The sequence below is a fragment of the Strix aluco genome, chromosome 12, assembly GCF_031877795.1.
Source record: "Strix aluco isolate bStrAlu1 chromosome 12, bStrAlu1.hap1, whole genome shotgun sequence".
NCBI classification, from domain to species: domain Eukaryota; kingdom Metazoa; phylum Chordata; class Aves; order Strigiformes; family Strigidae; genus Strix; species Strix aluco.
This window is the reverse complement of record NC_133942.1, coordinates 26300521-26322085: the sequence shown is the minus strand read 5'-3', so window position 1 is coordinate 26322085 and position 21565 is coordinate 26300521. Positions and strand designations below refer to the sequence as shown.

At 36.2% G+C, this 21565-nt stretch overlaps 1 long non-coding RNA gene across 2 annotated transcripts in view; it reads right to left on the bottom strand.

Annotated features, from left to right (window-relative positions):
- LOC141928890 (uncharacterized) overlaps positions 1 to 21565 on the bottom strand; it is a 30799-nt gene that overhangs the window by 7789 nt on the left and 1445 nt on the right. Inside the window, exons 1-3 of one of the 2 annotated variants that reach the window (XR_012624896.1) lie at positions 16046 to 19078; positions 11536 to 11589; positions 9710 to 9958 (exon numbers count right to left, since the gene is read on the bottom strand). This is a non-coding gene — a long non-coding RNA (uncharacterized LOC141928890). Of the gene's footprint in view, positions 1 to 9709; positions 9959 to 11535; positions 11590 to 16045; positions 19079 to 21565 lie in introns of those variants that run through there. The other variant, XR_012624897.1, reaches the window with a different exon arrangement.

The following is a 21565-nucleotide window of genomic DNA, read 5'->3' as shown; positions in this document are numbered from 1 at the left end:
CTGAAGGTTTACCCCATCATTTCTTACCCGTGTTTATGTCATTTTGGAGGTAGACTGTATTTCCAGGTGCTATTAAACAATTACATTTCAAAAGGATCAGAAAGGTATCTTTCCTTTTTTTAAGCAGAGCATGGCCGGACTCTTCTCAGGACAGTAGGCAATGAGCACAAACTGAAACCCATTAAATTCAATATAAACATAAGAAAACACTTTACTGTGAGGTTGACTGAATGCTGGAATAGGTTGTTGAGAGTGACTGTGGAGTCTCTAGTCTTGGAGACATGGCCCTGGGCAAACTGCTCTAGCTGACCCTATTTGAGCAGGGGCGTTGGACTATATACAATTTAGGTGTCTTCCAACCTCAACTATTCTGTGATGCCATAATTAGACCACCTCCTTTAATACAGCCATCATATGATTTATGCCTTTTAGTTTGAGGTTGGATAACTAATTGATTCAACAGGGCAAGGCCTCATGACCACTGAGAGTATGAAGCTCTTAGAGATTCACAGCCTAATGGTGAAAATGAGATCCCTAAAATTAAACAAATCACATAGCGTTTCATGTCTATCCTGACTTGGGTGTGTTTGAGGAGGAATCTAAAAGAGTTGGGCTGAGTACATGTTACCATCCTGGAAATGACCTAAATGAGAGACCACATCTCTCCCTCCCTGTTCTGCACAGCAAGCAGCAGAGGTGACTGAGCTACCTGCCTTGCCACTGGCAGAACTGTCTGCCAGCATCTCTCTCCCCACTGGCATGTCTTCCCCTCTGGTCTTGAATAGGCAGGTGTGCTTAACTCAAGCTAGTCTATAAAGCTGCACGAGTTTCACAGGAGAGAGATGTTGCTGCGAAGCTTCTCTTTGGAATTAGCAGGGTGTATTTACTATTTCAAATGTTCTGAAGACAAGCACTATCTGCTGCTTGCTGCACAGCATTTGTAGGCATTACTGGTTTACAAAAGGGTAATTTTAAAGAATGAGAAAGATCACAAGTATTCTGGTTGAAAACATTCTTTGTACATTCCAAATAAGCACAGTTTAAAATTCAGTTTCCTTAGACTCTGTTTTCTCTCCCTAAATGTTAGAGATTAAGTGTCATTCAGATGTGTTGGAATATCTCCCCCCTTTCAAAAGCTACCCATACAGAAATGTTTGGCTTCCCTTCAAATGGAAGAGTATAAAAAGAAAGAACTGCTGAGCGCAGGGGTTAGAAACAGTTGCACTTTAAAATGAATAGGGGACTGAGTTTATACTTGTGAAAATGGAACAAGTACAGCAGAGCGGCAATGAAAATCAGGTTTATACTATGACTGGTTGGACTCATGAAATGTGATTAGATTATCAGCAATAAAACTTGCACACATGAAGTTAAACATGTTTGTACAGAGAGGCTTCAGCTGTACTGGCTTAGAGAAATGTACTTGTTTAACAAAGAATTTGCAAACAAAATAGCTCACTTTAAAAGGTAGATGCAGATAAGTAGAGATTTTGATGTTATGCTTCCAAACGTGAGCAGATTGTGATTTTTTTTTTTAACTTTTAAATATGCTTTTCAAACTCCTTTCAGTGGATAGCAGTTCTAAAAAAAAACAAACCCAAACCAAACAATTTTTAAGCAAATAATTGATCAGTAATTTTAAATGTTATTCCTATGACAATGGAACTAATTGTATGTATTACTTACTTCAAATGTTAGAGCCTTAACAAAAACTATTTAGCCATCCCTAACAGTATAAAGTTACATGAAGCATTAATACACCGAGATCCCCCTTCCCTATACCACCAGAAAAATGATCCCCTTTCTTTATCTTTTCAGTATAACAAGCTCTTTTATCCATTTCTTTTACAAGCTGCTGTTGCCACTATTCCCCCTCATGAGTCTTGACAGCTAACTCAAGTTGATGGCCACTCTTCCACTGACTGCTGTAGAGTAACTGCCAAACCTGTTTCATACTGTAAGACTGGTGTTATCTGTAACTCCTTATTTCTGTGCTCCTAATAGGTATATCATTCATTATGAATATGTCACTGTGAAAGATACATGTGTAAAGTGTGGAGAAAAAAAAAAGCTTTGTTTTCTTTCTTGCTCTTTTGCTGAAATAATCAAATCTTTAGGCGTTAATGCACAGCAGAATTCCTTTGCCCATCATGGCTAAAACAGGTGAAAAGGACTTAAAAGTAAACTTTTCTACTACAAAAAAAGGAGGAAAAAATGAGTTGAGGATGCTAATCAAACAGTAGAAAAAGTCCTCAAGGAAGTATGATGGTGTTGAATGTGTGATATGGGCCAGTTTTTAACTGAGGAAAAAATGGTCATGTTAGTTAAAACACACAAGGTGTGGGCCCAGGAGCAGAGATTATTGGCAAAGGTTATTGTGTTTTGCAGACAATAGGAAGCAGGGTTTTGACTGGCCATCTGGTCTGCACTCTACAGCTACAGCTGTGTTAGCTAGCTTAGAGGAGGAGCTGCAGCTGGGTAATGAATATATACAGCATAGGAGAGTGCGGTATTTATGGCAAAGATAAGAATTAATGAAAAAGTAGGACTGGACATGCTTTAGGTTTAAGATATCATTTCAAATCCCGTTGTCTATGATTCAATGCTGGACATTTCATTGAAATATTCAGAGACCTGAAATAAGAGATTTGATTCATAACTTTGCTGTAGTGTGCATAAATACAAATGCTAGGAATTAGTATACAGTTGCCAGGTCCAATTGTTCTAAACAGTTATACAAGCACAGAATTTTTCTGCCAAGCTGAATCATCAGAAGTCTTTGGTTTGATAGCTTAGTGTCTAAGAATTAGGAATTTCTTCTAGATAACTCAGAACCGTGAACACCTTGAGCACAGTTCATTTTATATTATTCATGCCAATGAATCAGACTCAGAAGTAGAGATGGTCTGGGTAGAACAATAAATTCTCACCACAAGACATCTTCACTGATGTAACTTGTTGATATTTATACTTTAGTAGAAAAAATACAGCTTTTTAATGGGACTTTTTTACATTTACATAAATATATATACAGCAGATGTTAAACGCATTCTACCTACTGCCCCTTCCACAGAGATGGTGAATAAATAATTTGAATATAACTGTCTAAAGGTATACTTTTCCCTAGAGAACATTATTTAGCTGCCACAGGTAAAGCTGTTTGCAATGGTTTGCTGGTAGAGAAGTACTAATCTGCCCAACAGTTACTAGCAGAGAGGAGCTAACATGCAGTTGCCACAGCACACAGTACCAGCAAGAAGTTAGTCTGTAACTGGCTGGAAAAAGAATTGCCAGTAAGATTTCCTTATTTTTGCCTTGTAAAAGAAACGTACCTTGGATGGTAGGTACTGCCTTGAAAAAAATATTCAGCTAGAAGCCCTTGAATAGGGAATTAGTCACATTCCTGGCTGCTTTTCCTATGCCCAGGAGAGTTTGTGACAAGCACAGACAAGTGTGAAAAGCTTTGATAATAAATCTAGAGATAACATTCATCTGAAGAGTTGGTGTCCCTGGAGCATGGAGGGAAAGTGTTATTCTCTAGTATTCCTTAAAACACTCAAAGCAAATGGGTATTATTCTGCCTATGAAGACATTCTCAGAAATCTAATTCCATTAAGTGCTACTGCCTTAAGAAGTACTGTAAGAGAGTTAACACCCTATGCCTTCAAGAAGCTTTCATTCTCAGTGGAAGAAAATGGGCCACAGTAAATCCTTAGATATAAGGGTGGCCACAAGTAGCTGGTGTTTGTTTCTAATTTGCGTTTATCTTATTTCATTGCAAATTTTAATTCATCTCTTCCAAATGAATATGGAACATTTCATTTGCTGATCTTTTGCATTAATGTGGTCAATATAATTGGAGCTGAAGCGAGCTGTTTGCCAGACTTTCTAACTGCTGCCAAGAAAAACTTGGGTGTCATTTTAGAAAAATCCATGGGTGGAGGAGGAGGAGATCATGACCATCTGTCTATGCATCAAAGGCTAAATCATTATAGGGGAAAAATAACTTCTCTGTTGTGTTTGCCAGCCATATTCCCCTTTAAAGTAAGTTCAGTTAGTAACTTTTGAAGATGAACATTTTCAAAATTGTCCTGTGCACTCAAACATTTCTTGGAAGGAAGGTGAGGAAAAATTTAAAGTACAAAACTGCACAATTTGGAAGTGAATGAGATAGCAGGAGGATAACATTAGAGGAAAAGTATAGAGTCTCCTTGGAATCTTCCCAAATGCTTTCTGTTGCATCCGTTTCAGTTCCAGGATCTAACAAGTATACAGAAAAGGAAGTACATAGTCTCTTACTTGTCCTGCAGACAAATTACACATATTCCATGCCCCATAGCATTTACAGACTTCTTGACTTGAAGTTTAACAATGGGACAATAATCTAACAGCATTTGAGAGACGTCACAGTAAATACGCACCTGGACCTACTTGAGTCTTAGAACTTCTGTTGTCAGTCAGGATAATAGTCTGAAAAGTAAACACTCTGCAAAAAAAATGCATAGGGAAAAGGGGCATTATCTGTAGTCTAGCTAATACTTTGCTTTTTTATTTGGTTGTTTTTTTATTATTTAATGCACTGCAAAATTAAAATCTTGGCATCATGCTGAAAGCCATCATAAGGAGCTAAACTATGAATGTCTCAGAAAAGCCATCAGTCCTTCCAACCAGGAGTCACTGTGGCAGGAGTGCTGTAGGCTCCTTTATCAGTAGTCACTGTGACATAAAGGTCTCTATGATGAGAGTGAAATGACAACAAATTGAAAATGCCCGTAACCATGGGAGTTCTGTTTAGACTGCCACTTCCAGCATTGCTACTGTTCTAGTTGTGTCTGCTATAGTAACCGCTTTAGTTCCTGTAAGTTCCACCTTCTAGCATACTCCCTCATCAAAATATTTGCATTTTGTAGGGTATGACATCTAAGTCCAGACACTGTTACTTAAAAATATTGCTCTGGCTTCTCTGAGCAGAAATCCTTCATAGTGTCAGTCTTCAAAGGAAAGATTTACAGTTCTTATCAGGAATATGGGGTTTTTCTTTGTATTGAGATTCTGAATTCCCTCCTTCTTTGAAGATAAGAAACCCCTGCTATCACAGACTTTATCTGAATACGAATGGGTCCCTGGATTTGATAAACTGTTTAGGACTACTAGGATCAAATGCTAAATATGTGCACATTGAGAGTTCAAAAGGTGAATTAATTTCACCTTTGTATGCTTGCTATTCTTGATTCCTATCTTTTCTGATAATAAGTAGTAAAATTTAAAAACATAATTTAAAAAATTTATGGCTTTTTGGAATTATACTTCATGTTCTGCTCCAACATTAAAAAAAGAAAAATAAATTTACAGGCGCATCGGGGTGTGATTTTTGGAAAAATAAACTATTTTTTAATAAATGCAAAACCAAGCACAAGTGAATTTTTTACATGTAATCAAACGTCAATAACATGTTTCATGTACTTGAAATGGAACAAACACAATTTTAATTTGCAGTATATTCTGAACAGAGTCACTGCATTCCACCACATCTGGAATCTTTGAAGACATATATATTACAAGTTTCTTTCTAACAGTAACTACAAAGTATTAACTCAGCCTCAGGTAATAAAATGCCAGCATGAAGATAAATGGAAAAATAAAAATGCCTAACTAAGATTTTTAAGAGGTATTGACAATTCAGACAAATTATCCTTTTACATTATTGAAGTTGAATGATATCTTGAAAAAGAACTCAAATTCTAGAAGTTCTTCATAAAATTAAAATTGGTTCACTGCAACGATATGGTTGAGTTTGCAAAAATGTTTGCATCGGGCTTCTTGCTTGAATTGTATGTTAATCATCTTTTTAAAGCTTTATTCTTTAATTCTAAGTTAGCAGTGCAACAGGATTTGTGTATTTAAAAAAAATAATTATCAAAGGTTAAAAGAGTAAAACCTAGTAATTAAGCACTCCTGTAATACTTGAAAACTTGCTAGTAAAGAATTAATTTGTTTCATTATAATGAAAAGTGTATATATATATACACACTGTTTCAGAACATTCTCCTAAGGTTTTTAAAAAAAACAAGAGTAAATACCTTTCTGCCCCACCACTGTGTCACAGTCCACATGGTCAACAAATAGTTGACCATGAATAGTAAAATTTACCGTCTAAGCTGAATAATAGGATATCCTGTAAAGCAGGAGTGTTAGAAATCTGCATGGAGGATTGAATTGGAAAATTGCCAGAAGTTCAAGGGCCACATCTATTTTGCATAAAATGGAGCAGATGGTAGCTGACTTAATCTTTGATACCATGGTAGGGTCCACAGAGATTATAAATCCCAGCATGAAACACTCCATTTCTTTCCCACATTGAGCAGGTGATAAAGGAAGATACAACGTATCTTGCAGATATTTTGAAACACCTACTTTGAAAATAGGCTCTATAGTGCATTGTTGTTTCACATCTAGATTTTTCCAGCGAGAGTTCTGGTTTTAGCACCTACAACTAATAGCATACAGTTGATTAGTAACTACAAGTAATTGGCAGTTTCTTGGCCATATTATTAGAGCTTTGCGTATGCTGGTCCAAAGATTTACCCTGTTTCTTAGAAAGTCTTTTTGCTATGTTATGCAAGCATTTATAAATCTTCCATCATTATATTTGATCTATCTGATACCATTCGCAGGCATAACCAGATCAACCAATAGATCAAATGCTGAGAGTCAGTATTTGAAATTCTTACGCTACTCAAAAAGCTTGTGGGACATTAACATATTGAAAAGGAGAGGATGTCTTAGATTGTCCCTGAGGATCACAGCTATTTAACATGCCATGAGTGTCTATCAGCTTTTTTGGTTGAGAGTGTGAGATTTAGAGCCTAATTCAGATAATCTTAAATTTAAAAATAGTTCCTCTGACATTAAGCAAAACAAGTAAATATGTAAAAAAAAAATACTCTAAATAGAAATCTTAATGTGTACATCAAAATTCCAGGAAATCCACACCATCTACGTATGTAGACTAAGGAAGCATATGGTAGAAAACTGTCATGGATAGTATTGAATCAGTCACTACTTGTAGACATCTGTGATGCACCATATCAAATTAACACTGGGTATGATTTCTGATTTAATATAAAGGATCTTGACTGGTTTTAGTTCTATTGCTAAAGTTCAGATGCAAAATACTAATCTGCAAATATTGGTATTCCAGATTGAAGAAGGCTAAAGTCTGAAGTCAAAAGAAGTAAAGTATAGAATAATTTTGCAACTGTCCACAACTTGTTCATACAGCGTAAAATCCATTGGGAATTTGATAATAAAAATTTTCTTGTCTTTTGGAAATACTTATGCATTTTTCTGTCATTAGATTTAAAATATAGGTGCAAGAATATTTCTAAATTTCTGGAATACCCAACTACTGTACTGTACTGTACTGTACTGTACTATACTATACTTCAAATTTGATTACTCCTAACTGATCTGTTAGTAGAAAGATGACCTAGAAAGCAGTTACAACATGTAATTGCTAGTGCTTCTGTATCTATTTCCTTCAAAAAAGGAAACTGGATGATGTTTTGTCATCCAAAGTTATAACCAGTATTACTCACCACTTGTGAAGCCCAGCCTTAGCCTGTCTGCTTTGCTCAGATCTGACTGCACAGAGCAAACAGAAATCTGGATGGCTTAAATGGAGGAGAGTTCACTGGCATCCCTGCCTGTCTTCCAGATCCTGCTCCCCTTCTGCCAGGTAGGTGCTGCCAAACAGTGGACATAGCTTTGTAGCTCTGTACTGCCTGTCAGGATCTCTGGCTAAACCTTTTAAAACTCTCTGAGAGCTGAGGGAAGCTCAACTACAGTCTTTGTTGGAGCCTGCTGGGGCTGTAGCTCTCACTGTTAGTACTATCCAGTTTGTCACTAGCAGTTCCAATCTCACAATGCAGTAACAGCTACAGAGCCAAAGACTTGTATCCATTGCTTCAACTGGAATAGCATGAGAGCTGCTATTCTTTGTGTCAGAGTCTGACTCAATGCAAAACCTAAGGGGCATCACTGCAAACTAAGGGGTAGTACTAAGGTTTACCACTTCTGATGAGAACTGCCCTGAGACTATATAAGCAGTAATATTTCAGTTTTATAGATGAGGAAAACATGGGAGAAATCAAATTATTTCTTTCAATATTACAGATAGTTCAGCATTCAGGAATTTCTGCTCTTGTCCTAATACTGCAACAGGAAAACAAAAAACCAAGGGGAAAAAAAACATTTAGAAATTATTGCAACTGCATCTTTTCTCTCCCTTTGAGGATTTTGTTTTCAAGCAATGGCTTCCTCTCACAGCTTTTAATACTTAATTAGTCATTTTCATCAGCATGGAATTGTTCTAATTTGTTACTTCTACATTCCGATTATGAAATACGACAGAATTCTAAATATTTAATGGAAATGGGATTATTAGCAATGTGCCCTTGTTGTATGCTGCATTGTTATCCTCTTTAGTATCATAAAATACACAATGTACCTGTAGCAAAGAGACCTTAGTAGAGCATACAGATGGAATTGAATTCCTAAAGCAGTCATAGGTCTGCAAGTGTTATTCTCAAGATCTCAATACAGTCTTTTTAGATTATTATACATGAACATCAGTGAAAAAAGTCTTTCTCCATTTTCTTTTTAATACAGCAAGTCTACATATTATTCAAAGATATACTGGTACAAAATGATCAGTTTGATTACACCCTAAAATTGAAAAGACTATTTAGGTTTTGGTTGGTGTTCATCATCATAAAGTAAGTTTATGATTTAATATTTTACTGTATGGGATATTTTTCTTGCAGACTATAACGCCCCTCAGAGTATTCTGGGTTCTTTGCTCACCATTTTAAACAAATTTTTCTAATATTCTTAGAGAAAGGTCAAACTCTGCTAAAGGTGTATAGAGAAATACTCTAATCTGAAATGGAATAGCACAAAACATTACAGTTTAAGACTTTGAGAATCATGTAGTGAGATCTTTTGTTCAGGTGTTAAACCACTGAATGAAGATTATTATAATATTTGTGGTCAGTGCAAGAACATGGGAGTGGAAAGCCTCCTAGATTATTCATTGGCACTGGTGGTTTTGAAAAGAGAAATCCATGGTGCAAGCAAAACGTAGATCTTCGTTTACAAGGTGATAGAAAGAAAAAGAAGGACAAGTACTTATGGCTCCTAAGGCAAGCTTTTCCCACTGAAAGAGCTAATTCTACATTGGTGGTATATCTGCAATGGTTGAAGTTAAAATTTTATTGGCCACTTCAAAAATGTTGTAAATCAGTGTGGGATTTTGATATAAGCAGGATACAAAAATAGAACAGCAGCCCAAAACATTCACTGCTCCTGGGTAGATATGCAGAGAAAAGCCTGCAATGTACTTAGGGCTGTGTTACTGATCAAGCTCTACCAATGTTAAACCAGCTGTGGGAAGCAGAAGATCATGACAAAGTCAGATTTTCTTTATAGAACAGCTGTTGAGACTAACAAAATTACTCATATGACAGAGAAATAAATTAGCAGCAACCACAGAGGTAGGCTGCATTAGGAATAAGTAAAATTAATTATATAGTGGTCAAAAAGAACATGAAATTAAGTTATTTGTGAATTGCTGGAACGAACTGAAATACATGGTTCACCTTGTGCAATAAAAGCAAGAGCACTGCCCAATCAACAATAAAATACCCACCTTCTTTTCTGCTGCCAGTTGTTCTCAGCTCCACCAGAAACAAAGATCAGGTCAGTGGCAGGGTGTCACTGGTTCCTACAGTCTTTATTGCTCTGTAAATCACAACAGTCAATTTGGGACTGCTTCTGCAGAAGCTGATTTTCATCTCACATGTATCTTCTCTCACCTCTGTTAGGCTCTGCCACAGACCATTATCTGCTGTGTGCTAGCTTCCATTCAGCCACCTCTTATTCTTCTGTATCTTGACCACTGCAGATATAAAGCACATCAAGGGCATTTTAAAAGCTTTCTTCCTCATTAACTGAGGCCCTTCTTCCTCATTGTGTTCTTCAGACTCATTTTGAGGTTGTGTCTAACTGACAGCTATACCACCAGGATAGCATCGAAGCCTTCCACTAGTCAAAAAGAAGACTTATTTCAAAGAGTATTCCTTAAAATTCTCATACACTTTCTCAAGAAACCTTAGAAAAAAGTTCAACAAGAGTAATCAGAAAACAAGCATACTGTTTGCATTGGAGAGGTGGTTTCCCTGAAAATGGTGAAAGAATTAATGTATTTCTCAAATGGTGAGCATGAAGTCTAATTAAGATCTTGTTTTTCACAAAAACATGGAAATCGGGTACAGGGTGTTCTTAGCATTGATGGTAACTACTGGGTTAGGAAATGGAGTTAAGTTGCAATATGCTACATATGGAAGAATGACTTCTTAGGACTGATGAAAAGAAAAAAGTAGTTAGCCAGAAAGAGTATTAAATAAGTGGGTTTTTTCACTATAAAAAAATTTTGAAGATGTTTTGTCCCACATCTATATGGAATAGTTCATAAAAGAAAGGCATAACTCAAGACTGATGTCATCAAAACTATTGTTATTCTGAATCTGCCTTAATTTCTAGTTGCTTAATTTAGTTGCTTCACTCAATTCTCTTCAGACAAGACCTTAATTTATGGCATTTGATATTGTTTTCTTGATATCTTCTAAAATTCAAGTTTGGAGGAAAAATGAGGTGCTGATTTGGAAAACAGAGTTTCTACAATAAATCTCCTCTAATAAGAACACAAATAGATTTTATGTTATCATGTGGTTCTAAAATTTGCAGGTACCAGGCATATAAATTTCTATCTGTGAATATGTAGGGCTGTAATTTTTTTAACTCAGTGTTAGGAAACCAGACAGGCAAACAGCCTGTGCCTCCACCTGGAAAACATTCCAGTCAGAAGCTCTAAGGTAAGGAGATGCCTAACCACTGGTGGTTAGGCTTAGAACAGTTTTCAATCAGGTCAAGATCTGTTTTTAAAATAAATATTCATATTCTCTTATATTGTCAAGTGTAGGTTTTTATTAATATTATACAAGCTTTCACTTTATATTTTGTAATTGCTGAGACAGAAGCTATTAAAATAGAAATTATTATCCATCTCAATACTTTTTTTTTTCTTTCAACCTGTGTTTTTTCAGCCTTGAATATCTCCTGAAACTATGTAACTGTAATAGAACTGTTCTACTCATGGGTCAAACCCCCAGATTCTTATTTTCTCAGAAACAAATAGGCACTCTTTGCATTTGCCTCCGATTCTAGCTCCCAGTTTTCCCATAAAACAAATCAGGACTGCATTCTAGCAAACTAGGATTTCTAAATAGCTAACTTATAAGAATTGAATCCTATTCTATTCTATTCTGAGGGCTGTGTTCAGTCAATCAGAGCCTTTGCAACTAACCCACCCCAGAAAAAAAACCCAAACCATAACTGAAAAAGTAAAGGAATGCAAATGTTTCCCTTGTACTTGTACATTATCTTTGATTTGTTCTTAGGTCTGGACACACGTACATTGCACTTTCACAGCTGTAGTCTATTTAATTTCCAAAACATTTTCCACTGCTCCTGAAAAGTACAAAATTATGAAGATCCTGTTTAGTGCTACAGATATTAATGATTACTGACATTATTACTGTTTCTGTAAATATTTTGTATTCCATTAATATTGAGCTTTGTACCCAAACATAACTGATCAGTGCAAAGGGTACCTGTAGCTGATCAGTCCATCATAATGGCTTTCAAAGTATTGTTCTGGAAACTGTAAAAATGTCCAAGAGAATTGATCCTATCTGAAGGAGCTGGCAGAGGTCCCAATCCTGGCAGTGGATCCACATGGAAGCAATTCTTGTCCAACACACATCTTTTTGTGTAATTCAATTTACTTACAGAAAATGCATTTCTGACATCTAAGGCATCAGGTTTTTGCTTTTTCTGTAATATTGTTCAGTAAGTTTAGCTGTCTTCTGATTTACAGTGCTATTCAAGGTTTTACAACATTACCCATCTATGTTCAGTGTTACCACTTTTAAAGTAAAATTCTTGAGTAGAAATGCAACCAAACCAGTAAATATCTGGGAAAAAACACTGCAGAAATCTAACTTCAATACATTTCATTATAATATGTTACAGTAGAAATTAGTAAAATTAAATATTTTTTTTAATCCAATTAGCACAGTATATGGTGAGGAAGCTATGTTCTGTAAATGGACACCAGAATATCTCGTTTGGACTCTGGAATTATATTACTTTAAATATTTCTGATGTTTAAAAGGATAAGTTTGAGGTGGATACATTTTATTCCTCTCCAAAATAATACCAAATTGAAAATATTCTAAATGAATCAAATGACTATATGATTCCATCACAGCAGATCTCTTCCCCTATTATAAAGTGGTTAACGATGTGAATGAACGTGGCTGCTTCTGCAAATTGTTTTCAATTAGCTGTTGAAATAGAAAACTCATCTGAGAAACTGCTGTAAAATTCTATCACAAGTTTCCCAAGTGAGCACTTTGCTACTGAACTAAAAGAGCAGTCCTGTAGTTTAAGCCACTAGAGACTGTTTATAATTAATGCCTAATTTTTCACAGGTGCATTTTTTATATATTTTGTCAGGACATTGGCATTTTATCGCTAATTCAGATTCTGTCAAACTGAAAGCTGCAGGTTTAGTCCACACAGCATATATTAATAGAAGCAAGGTGTGTTGTTAAATTTGTAAGACAATTCTACCTGGTTAACTTCCAGAAGATTATTTTATTTAAAAATTAACTTTTTGTCAGTGCCGGTAACCTAAGTTGCAGCACTATGGGAAAGTCTTAGCTAGAATAATAATTCTGGATAGAAGGCTGCCTTTAAATATCACTGCTCTCTATATACCACTGCTTCCTGATGTTTTATCCTTCTCTTTCCTGAAGAGTCAAATATTATCCTATCTCAAACCTTCAAAGGGATGAGCTGTTTTCCACTGACTTGTACATGGCCTTTTAAAAAAATAAGTTTGGAGACTGGCAGATCTGGTGAGTAATCCTGGCTTGTAGTAAAGGATACGCACAGTGTTCACATTAGTTTAGAAAACATGAAAGAACACCATTTTTAAAAATTCTGTCAAATTCAGATAGGCACCTGTTTATTGTAGAAGTTTAATATCTGTACTCCACCTGTCTAAATAAAAGCAGAGCAGTTGACTGATTAATTGTTAATGTTTCCCAGCAAAACCAGAAGTGGGACACTGGAGAAAACTACTAGTCTGACGTGTTTCGTCTGTGACAATGAAATTAACTACAAACCACAAATTGTTTAGGGCTTCAGTGTTTTGTTAGATATTTAAGGTCTAGAAAAATTATTTTTTACTGCACATCGATTTGTACTAATTTATTAGCACAATTAAGGAAATCACCTTGCAAATGTCTGTTGCAGGCACATAAAAACAGAAATCTGTGGGCTGAAGAATGTTATGATCAAGATCCCTTAAAGAATTCTGTGCACCCTCTGCTTACCTGTATTGTTTGTCAGGATGGATTTTATTGCCATAGCATTGTTATTTGTGATTTAATACTGCTTGTTCATATAATTAAAAGATGTATTTTAGCTGTTCTAACAACAGAACGGCATTTCTGTTGTCCCAGGCCACAAGAATTTTCAGCTGGTACCAATGCAATACTATTAATTGCAATGTCATATGAAAATTCCAATTTCTCTCTGTAAATCATCACTAAGATCAAATGAGCATCCATCAAACTTCACTCTCTCTGTTGTTTAAGGTTAAGCTCTACAATCCTTCATTGCTACAGGCTCTGGTGTTACATTGGTCTCCACCACTACCAGCCCATTATCTGGGTCTATGACACAGAACTATCATCTTTCCTGTAGCTGGCATGAAAAGTAACATTGGCCAGACACAGAATTTGTAGAGAGAAATTAAAGGATATTTTCACTAGTTTTAAGCACTTATGCAGCTGTGGAATCTGGGATAATAATAGGGCGTATTGAGGGGAAACGGAGCACTATGGGATGTTGAGAAAAAGGGAAGAGAACAAAGATAATCAATTCGAAGTGAGATTAGCACAGAAATGGTGTCTTCCCTCCCTCTTCTATATGCTGTGTAATGCAAAAAAAGCTGTAAATTCTAGTTTGAAAATTAAGTAAGACTACTATTATTTTAAGATTACTTGTAGGATGTAGAAAAGTAATATACAAGTTGGCAGAATAATTCTGTGATTCAGCTAATAAATTGTGAATTCTGTGAATCCAGCTAATAAGTGTTAAAGGTCATAGAATGACACAGACTGTCACTTGGACCCTGTCTGTGCTTTGGGAGCCAACTCAGACTCCAACTGCTCATGTGGCATCCTCGCCCTCAGAGTTCAGGAGTTACTGGGATAATAACGGGGCTTTCCCTCTGTTAACCTGGGTCTGTGAGGATCACAACAAATGAAACCTGGCTCTTGCTTGCAAACTGATGGAAGCCACAGTTGTGGCATTTCTCAGATCTCTCTCCCGGATGGAATAAGCATCTCTTCATTTTAACTCTCAGTATGGGTACCCTCTACCCAGCAGTTATTTTTACAAAAATTTGAAGCTCTTAATTACTTTAAAGGTGTATCTACCCTTTTAACAAATTTGTCTCAAATCAGTGTATGTGCTCAAAACCCATTAATGGGGCACATATGTGCTGTGATTGCACAAATTTACTTTCCCTAGTAAAGTAGGCTAAATACCTCTAAGAAGCCAAATGAAAGTTTAATCTTTAAGAAATGACATTTTTTTAAAATCCATGTCTTATAGATGTTCCTACCAAATTTAATGTCATGTTGATACTAATATTCACCTGTACAGGAATAAATTAGAAGTTATATTCCTTATATGAATTTTTGATCCCTCCTCCACATTTCTACATGAAAAATATGATTTTCAGTCAAGCTGTTTAGAACACCTGAGATGTTGCACAGCAAATGATTGTCTTGTCTGCTTCAGAGCTAAATCAATATTAACACCAATGGTATTCAGATGGACTTTGCATTTTGATTGAAGTACAAACATATCCAGGCTGCCAGACACACGTAGTCCAGGTAGAAAGGATGCACTGTTTTGTAATTTGGCAAGGGAACTATAAACTGGCTAAATTTTAGTCAAGGACCAAATATTCAAGAATCTGCAGATGACGGGAGAGCCTTGACAATATTAACTCTGTTTTAGAGTTGCTGCTCACAACTCTGTTTCTTAAATTTTCTTCAAGGAGTACAATAATTCCTGCTAAGAACCCTACATGTCCAACATGAGGGAGCCTGAAGGAAAGATAAACAAGCCAACTCTGCTGAATATTGAGGGAAAAAGGAAATAGCTGTGTAGATATGAAGGCTGTTGGACAGTTTCAGACTTTATAAATAGCAGTCAGTGGATAAGAAAACATATGACAAAAAAACCCAGCACAATCATTGTTTTAAACAAGGTTTTAAAAAATACATAATTCTGCCATTTTAAAGTTATCATTCATATGCTACAGAGGAACTTTCTAAAACTGAAGAGAAAATGTTCATCTTTTAGAGACTGTTCTCAACAGAACCTAGCAAAAAAATGGAGCTTAAGGGAAGGCAATGATACAGTATTCACATGAAAATATTATGTTTTAAAGGCCAACCCTTTCCTTTGATGGTTCCTAAGCTTTATAAAGCACTGTGAATGCAAACCATAGCACATGACTGTCTAGATTCACAAGGAAGAAAAGGAAGGTGGAGGTGATGCTGCCTTTCATTCAAAAGTCCTGGCACTGGTCCCATCATCTGGGAAAATGCTCTAGGCAGAGAAAACCTCTGCCTAGTTCCCTCTCTGTTTGAGGAGATCCACTCACTCAGACTAGTAGGGATTTTGGAATAAGCCTCCTCGTTTTGTTTCATGTAAGTGTTTACTGAGTGAGAATGACCCAAGCCTGATGTATAAACCAGGAGCTGGGGAGGTAGGGCACCCTCAGCTTTTAATCCCTGTTCAGATAGACATTTAACATTCTTAAAGTGGAACTCACTTTTTTTGTCTTTTCTTTTTTGGAAGGAATTATCCTCTTTTTGTCTGCCCAACACCATGTGGTTTGCTTGTGGGATCCTCTGTGAAGAATGGCTAATATTTTGCATAACGCGTTAATCAATTTTTACAAATCACAACAAAAGAAAGCATCATAGGAGAAATTTTCACTTCCTGTTAACAAGGGCACATGCTGCTGAATATCTGTTCATAATATTCTAATGAACTAGAGTATCTTGGCAAAGTAATGTGCAACACCCTTTCTTTCTCTGACAGGGCTTGTGAGAGAGAGAAACTAATCTAGCAGTAGGATTCTTGCAGTATAGCAGTTGTCAGTAGGACCTGGCGATTGCTGTCAATATGACAACTTCTCCAATAAATATACATTACTCCCCTTTTCTTTCAGTACTGTCATTTTTTTCAACAAGAGTCTCTGGGGCATATGTTGAGTTGGTATTATGTCACTTTTCATGCTATTTAAGGCTTCTGCCAAGTATTACAACAATGTCTGGCATCGACCCAGTGGAACAATGTTCTTTACTACTGAATTACATAATTGAGTAGAAGTGGACGTAAAGGCTAAGCCAAGTAGTTAATTGCTTGGATTTTCTTTACTATGTCGAGTACACACAGTAGTAGACATCTAGGATTGAATTTGTTCTAAGGTGAATGATAAAAATTAATCCAATAGACAACGTGTTATGCCCTGTGTCTCTGATCTGAGAACTGGACAAGCAGTTGCAATAGATAAATGGATGTACATAGTATCATTTTTCTAAAATCAATTTCTTAAATGAAAACTAAATTATTTCAAGGTTTATTTAACTTTATTGTAATCTAAAGTCACCATGAAAATCTTCTGGAAACAAAAATTTTTTTAAGATGTATTTCTATTTTGCATCCAAATAAACAAACTAGATTTGTAATAGCAATGGCTCTGCTTGTAGCTCACCCATTTGATGGAGCTCATCCAATTCAAACATTTCTTGTAACTTCAAGTAGTTTAGAATGTGTTCTCGTCTGATGAGTTTGAGTAATGTTGACAGGAGAAATACATGCACACTGAAGAGACACTGAGTCTCCTTAATGGTAATTATTTATTATTGTTATTATTATGCATGATGGTATGTTGGAAGTGTTTAAAAAGACAATTTATGGTTTGGTTGTTTTTTTTTTTCTTAATTTACAGAAGCATACTTATAAAGTTTAAAAGACTGGAAGCTAGCTTATGCTTTCTTCAGCATTGCATGTTAGACTTTTCATATTGTATCAAAAAGGAAAGTATAAACATGTTATGTATGCCTAACAAACATTATAAAATAATGTTATAAACAGATTAGATCACCACTTACTGTTTATACTTGTGCCAAATTCCTGAAGGTATGATACTGTAACAACAAACCACAGCAGACTAAATGCAATCAATTTTACAAGCATACCTTATGGAATACTTGAATACTTGAGTAAATCGTACATGTGTTGAATAGTGTTTGTTTTGCAGATGTTCATTTAGTATCTGTTTGTGCATTCATAGTTACAGGCTTCCCAACTGAACATATCCATTCTAACAAAATTTTGGCAGCAGCTCCAATAGCAATGTCATATGGGTTGGTACTTGCTGTATGTGTGTAGTGCCTCTAAGAATAACAAATAATATTAAACAAACCCATAACTTCAATGCTAATGAACAAGACTTTCTTACTCTGCTGTAAGCTTTTTACTGACATACAAAATCAGAACTAGACAATTGCACTCTGATTCCCAGATTACATTCAAATAGTGACCAGACACAACATGGAGTCCTCATCCAGTAGGGTTTAAAAAAAAAAAAAATCATCATTAGGTATATTTGTCACAGTAGTTTAGTAGCACTTCCCTCAGTAGATTGGTAGCACCAAGTGTACCAAGTCTGCTTGTGACATGTGATGGGGACTTCACAGTCTCCCTAGGTAACTCTGACAAAGTAAACTTTGATGTTAATAATAAGGCAGCATTATGTTAAACTCAAGTCACATCTAAAATTAATTTTTCAGGATTCTGGTCAAGACTTTTCAGAATATAGTACAAACTTCTTTACTCTTCAACCACTCTCACCAAATATTAATACTGTTTACTAGATCAATAGTGAAGAAAATACTCAAAGTTCATTTTTAAATATCAACCTGAAACTGAAAAATATGTAAGCAATAATTTAGTATCAGCAGAGCAGAAGGAAATATCTGATGAAAGGTACTGTGACGTTTTAATTTGTAAAATTCTGTTTTCCTAAAAACTTTGATAACTTTATGTTCTCCTAGTACTCTGCTTGTATTTCTGTGTAGGCAAATTCATGATCACTATTTAAATTCCCTGTCACTTTCTTTGTATTTGGCACTTTCCTTCAACTGGAACACTGCTGGCACTGTTACATTGACCTCCAAGTTTTATGATGGAGGTATCTGCATGCTAATGGTAGCTTAACTGATCCCCATATTTATGTAATCAATAAACCTATAAATCTTAAGAGGCTCATGTGAATGGTTTATGGTGACATCTGCCACTGCTTCAGTTAAGTGTGAATTCCCCTTTTTTGGATACTATCTCCTGTTCACCTCTGTCATTTGTGGAGAGAGTTGGGGAAGTGAAGACTCGTTCAATGTAGTGAAATTGGTTAGGTCATCACAGTAACAAAATGGACTTCCTAAGGTGATTATCAATAACAATAAATAGTTCTAAAAATTTCTTTATAAATTCTTAATCCAAAGATCATGTAATTTGTAATGTATATCTGATTTTGTGAACCTTTAATGGCATGGTTAAAGGTTTTCTGAATCAGATTCTAACTACAGATGAATAAAACGCTAGCTTGTCTTATGATTTCGTGGTAAGAGGTAAGGAAGAGGTAGGATTGTTTATATGCTTTAAGCACACATTTTGGTTAGCATAGCAAGGTTTCTAAAGTATCAACTACATTTCCTGGTTTCCAACTATCTAGGTCTTTGGTCTTGATCTGGAAATATAAAGCAGTTCAACCAAACTGTGCTGCTAAAAACCTTAATGGAATTTTTGCCTTTTAGCTATATATGGATGCGATGGCTGTGGTTAAAAATCAAAAGCATCAACAGGTTAAAAAGTATGATTCCAGAGTGAAAAGTAATCATCCAGCTTTTGCTGACATCTATGCACTGTTTGAAGACCTGATAACTGATATAAAGAGTGTAAGGATTTTTTTTTCCCAGCCCCAAGCTTTTTTTCCATAAGAGAAAAATAGATGACCAACTTGAGAATTATTACACTGGGTCTTTTGGTTACAGAAGTCAACAACAGATAGACATTTGCTTGCCTAATTCTTTCCTAGCCTATGTGAATCAATATGAGGATTTCTATTTTTTTTTTACCATTTCATCTGAATGAATTGAGAGCAACGGCTGTCTTGCAACTTGCTTGTCTCTAGTTATTAATTACTTCTTGAGAAGACATGCTTTGGTTTCCACTTTGCCCCCCTTTTGCATATCTCAACTGCAAAATCCTCCTGCTTAGCTGACTGACACTCTTGCCTCAAAATGCCTGAACATGATAAACAAAGTAAGAACAATATGAACAACTGCTGGTTGATATGCAGAATAAAGTTGATAGTTGTATTCATAATTTCTCACTTAATTGCACTTGTCCCTCTACCAGCATAGTCAGAGGAGTCAAGACAGGAAGTTATACCCTCTGGTGGTGTGAGCAAGACAGCTACCAGTTTCTGCTATTTCTTAACAAACCTCTACGTGCCTTGTCAAAATGAGGCTATTGTCTGCTAATTTATCAGTGGTTGATACAGGGTGATGTGGGGGAACAGACCCCTGGAATAGAACAAATGATAGTTTAGTGGGCAATTTACAACCAAGAAACAGAAGTGAAAGACCTGCAGAGCAGAAGGGGCAGATCACAGTAACAACACAGAGAATCAACACTTGGAATGAATCTATGAACATATCACTGCAGGGTTTTTGTGCTGGGGGGAAAGAAAAAGAATGGCAGTGGAAAAGCAAAATACAAACAGCTAACAGACTGGTTTTTGATTGGACTGGCAGGTCTAACAGCTGCCAAACTTGGCAGTATCAGTGTGACTAGTTGTGTACATACATGCATCCACATTAGTCTGTTAGCAAGTGTTTTTAGTTCATAAACGCAACTTGCTTTTATTGAGGGGGTGTTTAAACCTGCAGCAAGCAATAGCAGCATTTTGGACCATTGAGGGATATTGCTATCAATTGATTTATCTGGCACAGACAATGCTTTTGAGACAAAACCCAGAAGCTGATGAGAGATTACTGTCAATAACTCTCAGAAGGGAAAGGAATGTCTCTTTGGTAATTCACAGGCCAGTAGATCTAAAATGAGGTAATTCAGACTAGTTAGCTTTCAAACTCAGCTTTACTGCTATAGCCAGCAGTGCATGCATGCTGCCCAACTGCATGAAATACAATTGTTCTCTGTAATCAGCTTCTGCTAAGTTTCTCTTTTAGAGTATACCATCTGTTTGCAGTTTTCTCTGTAAGTTTTCAAGCACGGTCCTGCTAAAACCTCTTGTTACTTAATCAGTACCTTCTCTTACATGTAATGCAGCCTTCCTTCCTGGTACTTAATTCTGGCTGGCATCTCCAGAGCTTGCAGTTTTTTAGACTGTATTTGAAAGTCCTGCATGTCTTGCATCATGCTGGCTTCTCCGAAAGGAGATATAAATCTTCCTGTGCAGTGCATCTGCCTATGCGTTTCTCATGGCAAAGGGCACCTAGATCCGCTGGCTCACTGCAAGGGTAACTGCCAAGGACTGTTACTAAATGTGGATGGTAGGAATCCCTGCTTTTATTTCCCCCCACCCCAGGACCTCCTATGTCATTTCCATGGCTGATGAGGAACATTAGAAGGGCACCTTCATCGTTAATGCAGTCTATGAAGGCTCACATCTTAATGTCAAGGAGACACAGCTCACCTACATCACAGTACACTGCGTTTTCAGTCTCTTCTTTATAAAGAGGTTTTACAGATCTCATTAAACTTTTTACTTTTTTCTTTAGTTAGTCACCAATTGATTGCTGCAACACAAAGTTTTAGGGCTTTCTCATTAACTATCTACAAAGCCTAGTCAAGATGCTCATCTATAAACCAAGGCAGCCTTAGAAAGAACTGGGTTTTTTGTAATTATGTGGGCTATTTACTATCCTTCATTCATTTGTGAGTTTCAAAGTTGTGAACACTTATTCTCACTTGGTAAACTTTATTTTCGCCTATGGCTTTGTAGGATGACGCAAAAACATGACATTCAAACAAATTTGCCCAAGGACTTAGGTAAGGATCTTGCAGAACAGTGTGCAACTGTGCACCTTCAGAATGCACAAATTTAATAAATTAAATGTGCAGAGTTGATCTTGTTATTTCACAGTTTTTCAATGTTTTACCTTGCAATCTTGTCTTTATATTTATCTTGCTTTAGAATGAACATAAACACCTGCAATTATTTCTCAGTAGGTAAATGAGTAGTTGAAAGTATGTGTTT